A 9,301-nucleotide genomic window follows, 5' to 3' on the forward strand; every position below is an offset into this window, starting at 1 on the left:
ATCATCACGGGAAAACGCTCGCAGAAATGAACCGACCATAGAAAGATCGGGTGGAACAAAACCTGGGACCAACCCCGAGATAATATATATGCTTGAGTAACTAACAAAATGAGTGAAATCGGGAGAAAAAAAATCGAAGCCAATGATAAAAAAGTAGAGACCTATTACTCCAGGGTTGATCAAATCCTGGAGCACCACCGATACTGAAGGGCCTCGATTCAAAGAATTGGTCCAAATCCTTTTCCTCTGAGCGCAGCTCCGAAGTCGATCCCAAAGAAGGTCCGTATGCCCGAAATTCCGAAGTATAATGGGATAACTTATTTAAACGAACATGTGACCTCTTATACGTGCGCCATCAAGGGGAACGACTTGGAAGATAATGAAATCGAATCTATTATGCTAAAAAAAAGTTCGGAGAGACCTTGTCAAAAGGAGCTATGATATGGTATCACAACTTTCCCCCTAATTGTATTGACTCATTTGTTATGCTTGCATATGCCTTCGTAAAAGCGCACGCCGGGGACATCAAGGTTGAGACCAAGAAGTTAGACCTTTTCAAGGTAAAACAAAGAGATAACGAGATGCTCAGGGAATTCGTATCGAGGTTTCAGATGGAATGGATGGATCTGCCTCCGGTCGCAGATGATTGGGCCGTTCAGGCCTTCACCACATGACTCAATCCCCGAAGCTCATTTGCTTCACAATAGTTGAAGTAAAATTTGATAGAATACCCAGCGGTAACTTGGGTCGACGTCTATAACAGGTGTAGACATGTGATTTTTTACCTTCCCCAAGATTTTGCATATTTTAGCATTTAAATACTTAGTTTAGGTTTAATATAGTTATTTCAACTAATTTTGACTCTTTTACTTTATTTCGTCACAGAAATGAAAATTAAAAAAAATATTTTTATTTTATGTACCTTTCATAAAATTAAAAAATACAAAAATAGTACCTTATTTTATCTTTTTATAATCTTGAAAATACAAAAACATAGTTTTACTTTTAATATCTAGCTTTATTTTAGTAGTGTGTTCTAATTAATTAAGAGTAAGTTTTATATTTTCATATTTTAATCTTCTTAGCCCAAATTTAAGACCCAATAAAATATGGACTCAACCCAATTTCAATGTTAAAGCCCAAAAACTCATTAGACCCATGAGATCTTTCTTTTTGAACCCTAAAAATTCCTAAGCATAAAAGGAACCCTAGAACTAAGACTAAATAAGCTGAAAAATAGACACAAAAAAATAGACACACAGACCGAGATGCCTAATAGACTCTGAAGAAATCCGCCGCTGAAGGACAAACCCCCCCGACCTTTGTCTTCTCCAGACTTAGACCAAAACCTCACAAGCTTCAGCGATTTTTCTGAGCTTCAGCAACCCAAACGACCCCTGCTCTCTTCTTCCATCTTCACAACCCAAAACCCCTCACCCCTAAGACCAGCAACAGGCCACCCCTTACGCCGGACATCACACCTCCCTTCACCCATCGCTGCTTATGCTTCTTCCCGTTCACAACAAAAATCAAAACAGACGAAAAATCAAAAACCGACAAAACAGACAATAATCAAAACAATCAAAAATCAAAAAGGAAGGCTAGGACCTGAAAGTTTTTATTTGTTTTCTCTGAATTTTCAGAACATATACATGTAAATAGTCTCTATTTTAAAAGTTAATTGGATTGAGCTTAAGCAAAACGAAAACGTCTCGTGTTTCCTCTTTGCGATTCTGAGTTCTTCGTTTCAATCTTTGAGTTCGATTGAGGTTGAGCTGAGTTCGAGTTTGTCGACGAGATTTGAGTTCCTCTGGCGAATTCCGAGTTCGTTGAAGCTGCATTAGTCTAAGATTTCGGGCAGATTCGCGGGTCTAGCACGATGTTATTGTGGAAGTATGTTCTGCTCCTTCTAGGTACAATGTTCCTGGGATCTTCTTCTTTAGATATATGATGACTTTGCAGCGTTTTTTGGTTTATAATGTTGTTAAATGAAGTATTGTGGAAGATCTGCGTTGTTCTAGTTATGAGTTCAATCTTCATTAACTCTATATTCTAATGGCTACTTAATAATTTTAATCTCTATTTCAGATTTCTGTTCGTTTTCTATTATTTTTTCCTATCCCTTTACTATTATTCTTCTTCAATGTCATTTTTGGGTTTATCATTTTGTTTTTAAATAATTTTATTAGGAGTAGGATGGATTTAATGGCATAATATTACAAAATGCATCTAATATTCTTGATTTTAGGTTGGTTTGTAGCAATAAAGTTTGTATCTTTTGGTAATACGGAGAAAGATGGAATCCTAGTTGTTATTTACTGACAACGATAAAAGACATTCACAGTTAATGTAGTATTGCCAATTCTAAAAAAATCATCGTGATTGTGTACACGTTCGCGTGACATAATTATGATTCTAAAAATAAATCGAGGTATGCGTCGGCGCAACTTCGGCCAAACTCTCTTAATAATTAATAAAGCGCTATTAATAGTGGAAACGTACGCGTGACATGATTTTTGACGTGCCAAACAAATGGGTACGCGTACGCGTGACCCGTTTCAAGATAATTTCTTAATTAAATGCACATAGGTTCTAAAATAAGTAATTAGACAATTTTATTAATCCAAGTATGATCAAAGCGACCGTGCTAATATCACGGAACCTGGAAATGCCTAACACCTTCTCCCAAGTTAACAGAATTCCTTACCCGGATTGCTGTGTTCACAGACCATAAATAGGAGTCAATTTCCTCGATTCGGGATTTTAAACTGGTGACTTGGGACACCATAAATTATCCCAAGTGGCGACTCTAAATTTAATTTAAATAATCCCATTTTGATTGTCATTTAAATTGAAAAAAAACTCTCTTATACTCCCTTCCGAGATAGTAAAAAGGAGGTGTGACAGCTCTGACGACTCTGCTGGGGAGAAGAACCCAAAATCCCTGGTTCAGGGTTCAAGAATTCGAGCTTGTTTTTGTGATTGTACTTGATTTTATTTATTATTAATATTACTGTATTTTGTGAACCTTTGTGCTAATTTCTGTCTATCTACCATTTTGATATTATTTGAATTGTATATAACTGACTTCTTACGCCACCCTTCTGAGTCTTCTGAAAATGTTGCACACGTTCGCGTGACCCACTTTTTCTGTAGAAGTTATACCAAATTGAACGAAGCTGGGCCAGCAACAAGGCCGGGTAGACTTTAGTGCTCCCGGTACGTTGCCCCCTCTTCAGCTCGAGTTGCCCGCTCGGGTAAGCCAGATCAAGAACACAACCCTGAGTTTAAACTTAGAATAACATAACCTCATGACGGATCACTAGTAGAACGTTTGTTTGCATCACGTGCATTCGACTTTGGGGACTCAACACAGGGGTTGGGTCTGTCTAGGACATATGTACCCAAAATAACAGACCATCTTGATTCATCCTATGTGTTATATGTTGCATGTCCTCAAGGGTAAAAGGGTCATTTGGTGGACCAATGATAGTTGAGGGTAAATGAAAAAAAAAAGAAAAAAAAGAGGGTGAAGTGTGAAAATAAAGCAGACAGGGCCCAGTTATGTTTTTCTTTCACATTTCTTTTAAGAAAAAGACCAAAAAAAATATTGAAAAATCCATACAGATTTTGCACTTTCCCATCATTTTTCAAAAAAAAAAGGGAAAAGAAAATTCAAAAAGAGTTTACATGTTTCATCATTTTTCAAAAAAGGACAAAAGAAATATTTTTTTCTCTAAATTAGTTGTTTTTTCAATTCTCGCCATATCCAATCTACCCGAACTACGCATACCTAATTCTCGTCTTCCAAGACGTGATACATAGGCAACTCATATTGAGTTTGGTCTTCTTAGTAAGTCTTAGGTTCTTGGCTTCATGGGGTCATAGCCAAATCTTGCATGTCTAGCTACTTTTGGCCACATCGATCATTTTGCAAAATATGGTTTTTTTCGCAAAGTAGTTTGTTTAATTGTGTCTGGAGAGTCTTCAATCCACAATTAGGTATCTCTTTACTTTAAGGTTTGTCCTTGTCGAATTTGCATGTCTAGCCGCTTTTTGGCCACATAGACCGTTTTGCAAAATAGAGTTATTTTTGCAAAAGTTGTTCAATTAACCCATGTCTTAGAGTCCTAAGTCCACAACAAGGTGTCCTCTCTATTTAGGGTTCCATTCTGTTAAATTTGCAATGCTTAGCCGTTTTCTGGCCACATAGACCATTCTTACAAAATGGGTCATTTCGGTTAAGTGATTTTTCATGTCTTTGAGGTCACCTCTGTCAAGTTTGCACTAATAGCAACTTTTGGCCACATAGGCCATTTTGTAAAAATAGCTTCAATCATGTCATGCATGTGCCCGATAGAAAGTTTTATTGTCTCACATAGTATTCTAAATCTTTAACCCTATTTGGTTTTAGTTTTTTCATATAGGTGTGGATCTACTTACCGGAGTTTGAGCATGACAGACACCCCAGGACCATCCAGTCAGGATTGCTGCTCAGGAGCTGGCTAAAGGAGACTTTTTATGTTTTGAGTTGGATTTTTTTTATGTTGTCTTGTACTTTATAGTCATGTTTAGCAGTACTGATTCTTTTAGTTGGTGTCAGAGTTTGTCGTAGTATAATTGGGTTTGTCAAGTCTTCCGTTATTGTATTTCCCGTTTTATATTTGAAAATCGAAAAATGTTGTAATTGAATAATTCAAAAAGATTTTTATTTTTTAGTTACATTTTCCGAACTACACAAAGATCTGATTAATGCGGCGTCATAATACGTAGGAAACCTACATATGGTTCGATCGAATTATTATTTTTTTATTAAAAGAAAAAAAAGAAAAATAAGGAAACAAAAAAAACAAAAAGAGAAAAGAAAAAAAGAGAGGTGAAATTATGAGATGTGAGAAATGAGAGGAAAGAAAAGAGTAATAATTAGAAAAAAAACAAAAAATGAAAGAAAATGAGCAAGCCAAGAAGTGCTAGAAAAGAGAAGATTGAAATGAACAAAATTGGGATGATGCCAAATGACCTTGTAACCGTAAAAGTCATTTTAGAACCGTTAATTGCTGCTAAGTGCATTACACACAATATAATATTTTTAGTTGTTAAATGCTCTAATACTAACAGGATGTCCCCATTTTGTTCCTTTTGTTATCTTCATTGAGTAGAAGGGTGGTTGGTTTGTGGTTCTTAAGTAACTTATCCATACAACCCAAGGTCAAAGAGCAAGGTAGCCATGGCTAGCAAAAACTTGGACACAAGGGTCATTGATCCGTCTAAGGGAATTGTTGAATCAGAGTCTGAGTTGAAAAAAAGGTCTTAAGGTTGAAAGGACAGATGACCGAAATATACCAAGCCTGGATTAGTGGGTGTCCTCCACCATCAGTTCCCACTAACTACACTGAAAGCCTTGTCACCATTCCTCCACTGTCACAAATCCAGCTTCCTACTGTTGATGACGTCTACCTGCAACCTTTTCATACTCCACCTGCCAAAACCACTTCATATCCCGCTCCTTTGGTCACTCATGCTTTTGTAGCCCCTGCACCTGCTACCTTTCCTCGATCCTCTAGCAAGACTGTGTTCAAAATCCCCAATTCCCAACACTATGCTCCAGAACCAATTTTCAAGGTCTCGGGTCCATACTCTTACGCTCCTCATTTTGAGCCTCCTGGTGAGACTGCAAAGCCTGCTAAGACAGTGGATCAAGATGAGATATCCAGAAAGTTAAAAGGGTTTAAGATGCCAAAGTTTAATTTGTATGATGGGCGTTGAAATCCAGTAGCCCATCTAAGGGGTTATTGCAGTAAAATGGGAAGTGTTGGCCGGAAAGATGAGTTGCTGATGGTGTATTTCAGTGAGAGCCTGACTGAGGAAGCTTTGGAATGGTATAATCGTCAAGATGTCGGTAAGTGGCATACATGGGATAGTATGGCTCAAGATTTTGTGCAACACTTTCCTTACAATATAGACATTGTCCCAGACCGCTCCTCCCTATCTCAGATGGAAAAGAAACCCAAGGAAAGTTTTAGGGAATTTTGGTTAAGATGGAACGAACAAGTTGCTCGGGTCAGTTCTCCAATTGATAGAAAGGATGCTGTTGAGTCCCGCCAATGACAGGATCCAGTGGGCATTCCTGCTAAATGCTTTCAGCCTCAATACCAATCCCATGAATATCCTCGTACTCCAGATAATCCTTCCCAGTGCTACTTTCCTCCACATAATCACCAAGGTCATGCCTCACTTTCCTAGTACTCTATCCACAATGCACCGCCATATGCTCCACACCCACGAGACCCACAATGGCTTGCACCACCTCCACAAATATCGTATCCGCCTCCTCAAGCATGTCAACCACCTACCCATAGGAGGTTCCAACCGAGGCCGGAGTACAAAATGAAAAGACAGCAGGAAAAAGAAAAGACTTTCACTCCTATTGGAGAATCATATGCCAGTTTGTTCCAAAAGTTGAGGCAATTGGACATGTTGAAGCCGATTCAGATAAAAATTTCAAACCCTCTTCCAAAGAATTTTGATTATTCTCAAAGGTGCGCATATTGCTCTAATGCCCCGGGTCATAGCACAGAAAAGTGTTGGCATCTAAAAAGAGCAGTTCGGAAGCTTATTAATGTAGTTGACATTATCTTGCAAAATCCAGATGTAGTAGACACTAGCCAAAGTCCATCGCCTGTTCATAATGAAACGCATATGGTGGGTATGATTTGTGTTGAAAAGGAATATGAGAATTCTTCTGAGATCCTCAGAGGGCCACTTGCCGCAAAGTTTTCAGCGCTATCAGTCTTAGCTCCAAAGGTTGATCTTAAGAACAAGTTGGTAAAAGAGACTCAAAAGCTATTTGCTGAGATCAATGTGATTAAAATTGGTAATGATGTTGGTAATATTGATGTGGAACTCAGTGGCTAAGATGCCGAACTTGGTGATTGAAAAGATGCTCTTTTCTTGGCTAGCCAGGGATGAGTCTTGGTGGTTCCCTTTGCTGTCATTTTTGTTGTCCGGGTTATTTCAGGGTTGTAGTCCGGATATTGTCTTGTGACTCAAACCCTTCTATCCTTTTACTTTTCCTAGTTCATTGAGTCATAGTAACTCATTTAGTGTCATCTAGGTTTGTTCTAGGGTTGTACCCCAATTTATTTTGTTTGTCTTGTTGTTCAAACCCTTTCACCGTCTGTCTAATGCAATTTTCTGTTTTTTGTTATTTCTAGTCATTTTTTTTGTTTAGTTCTCTTCTCCTTTTATAGTTCTTTTATGCTGGCTCTAGTGACATGATACATGCATAATTCTAGGCCTGGTCTTAAAAGTTAGTTTAATCATGAAGCAATGAAACAACTTTGAAGATGATAGAGACATTTGAGGGAAATAAGTAAAGATTGGATATTTTGAGATCATTTAAAGCCCGAATTGTATGAAATGGGGCAGATGGTTTGGGAAGTTGAGAGGATAACATGATTTGTTACAAGAGAGTGCATCCCAACAATTTGAAGCGAGCAGTTTTAAGTTCAAGTGCACCTCAAGTAACAATATAAAGCCAAGGGAGTTTGCTCTAAAATGATGGAGGGTATCCATTGTGAAGAAGAAATTACCCAATGAGAGTTCTGTACTTGACAAAGCACTTAAAAAAAGTGGAAAGCATATCAGTGATATCGATATCAAAGCTGTAAAAGAAATTTTGTGTGTGCTCTTCCTTTTTCATTTCAAGTTGCATGCATTGTACTTGGCATTTTCAGGGATTGGGAGGCCCTTTTTCGGCAACCCAAATACTTATACTATTCGATACCCTTTTGAGCATGTACTGATTTCTTTGACCTCCCCTCTTTTGGAATCAAGTTAGAGTCATACGAAAAAAAGAAAAGAAAAAAGGAAGAGTTCATGTCCCCATAGGTTTATTTTAGAAAGTTCATTCCAAAAGAAAAATTCAAAAAAAAGAAGAAGAGAAAAATAGAGATAAAAAAGGGAAAAAAGAAAAAAAAAGGGGAAAAAAGGGAAAAATAAAAAAGATAAAGAATAAAAAAAGAAGAAGAAAAAAGGAGAAAAGAAAAAAAAGGGAAAAAAGAGAGAAAAAGGAAAAAAGGCAAATAGTAACAAAAAGTAGTCTTGTGAACAACATTTGACCTGATTCTTGTCACCACAAGATACGTAGACAGTCTTATGATTCGGTCATACCAAATAAAATATTTCATAATCCCACGAAGTCGAGAGTGGGGCAGTCTTTCTTAGAAATTCCATCTAAAAAAAAGAGAGGGAGAATCAAATTCTCTTGTTTTAGAAATTGGGGAAAAGTTTAAAATGGAATCCAAAAGTTGTAAATAAATTAACCCAGTTGTCTTAATTATTTTGAGCCTTTATGATATCCTTTCTTTCTAATCCTATCAAAAAGTCACATTACAGTCCAAAAAAGACCTCCCGGATAATCTTTGAGAGTACTTAATTTAGACATGCCAAGAGTATATGATATTTTTACCATGGTTAATGCCTTGTCATCTGCAGAATCAGAGGAAAATAAAGAAAAAGAACAAAATGAGAGAGTCTTATCGGTGAAAACCTTCACAGGCACCATAAGGTGACGGTAGGTTGAGAGAAAGAACAAAATGAGAGAGGCTTGATGGTGAAAACCCTTCGGGCACTACAAGTCGAATAAGGATCGTGAAATAGATAGGATAATCGGAGCATTGAAGCCCAGTTTCATGGCAAAGAGGTACAATAAGAGTTGAGCATTAGATTTACTTGACATATTAGGCCACTTAATCCAAAGGTGCATGTCATAGTCATTAGAGTTGGTATCCACATCTGATAAATTTCTACTTTGTAATTTCCTTGTTAGGTATCATCTTTTTTCGTTGTCCTTTTTTTCTATTCCTTTTATTTTGTTTACTTCCTCTTCTTGAGTCTATTTGGTAAGGACAAGTGATAAATGACTTCAAAATATACTACCAGCTTTCCAATTGCACAAAACGGAGTCTGGCTAGCACATCAAAGCGACATAAGTTAAGAAAGAGCAGTATACACACTGAATGGATGACAATCGGAGTGCTTTGGGATTCATGAGAAATACAAAGGTTCGGTAAATGTCAGTTCATGAGCAAAATGCAACAGATAGAAGGTATTGAGTTTGAATGAATCAGATGTGTTTTCTGCGATAAGGGTGACAGAGAAAGTGGTAAGTCAGTAAGCAAGCAATGTCTTTCAAGGTGAAATCAAATTTATCATGGCAAGTGAAGGATCATTTGCCCTCAAAGTCAAGGCCACAAACCAACCACCGGGTTTAAACTCACAAGTTTTTTTTGTTTGAAAC

The 9,301-nt window shown here is 37.4% G+C and overlaps 1 long non-coding RNA gene across 1 annotated transcript; it reads left to right on the plus strand.

The window, feature by feature from the left end:
• The first annotated feature begins 1,214 nt into the window (after window positions 1-1,214).
• Window positions 1,215-4,716, plus strand: LOC142180820 (uncharacterized). Its single transcript, XR_012709320.1, has 2 exons — window positions 1,215-1,913; window positions 4,415-4,716. It is a non-coding gene; the product is annotated as an uncharacterized LOC142180820 (long non-coding RNA).
• The last annotated feature ends 4,585 nt before the right edge of the window (window positions 4,717-9,301 follow it).

The sequence above is a fragment of the Nicotiana tabacum genome, chromosome 1 (assembly GCF_000715075.1).
Source record: "Nicotiana tabacum cultivar K326 chromosome 1, ASM71507v2, whole genome shotgun sequence".
Taxonomy (NCBI): Eukaryota; Viridiplantae; Streptophyta; class Magnoliopsida; order Solanales; family Solanaceae; genus Nicotiana; species Nicotiana tabacum.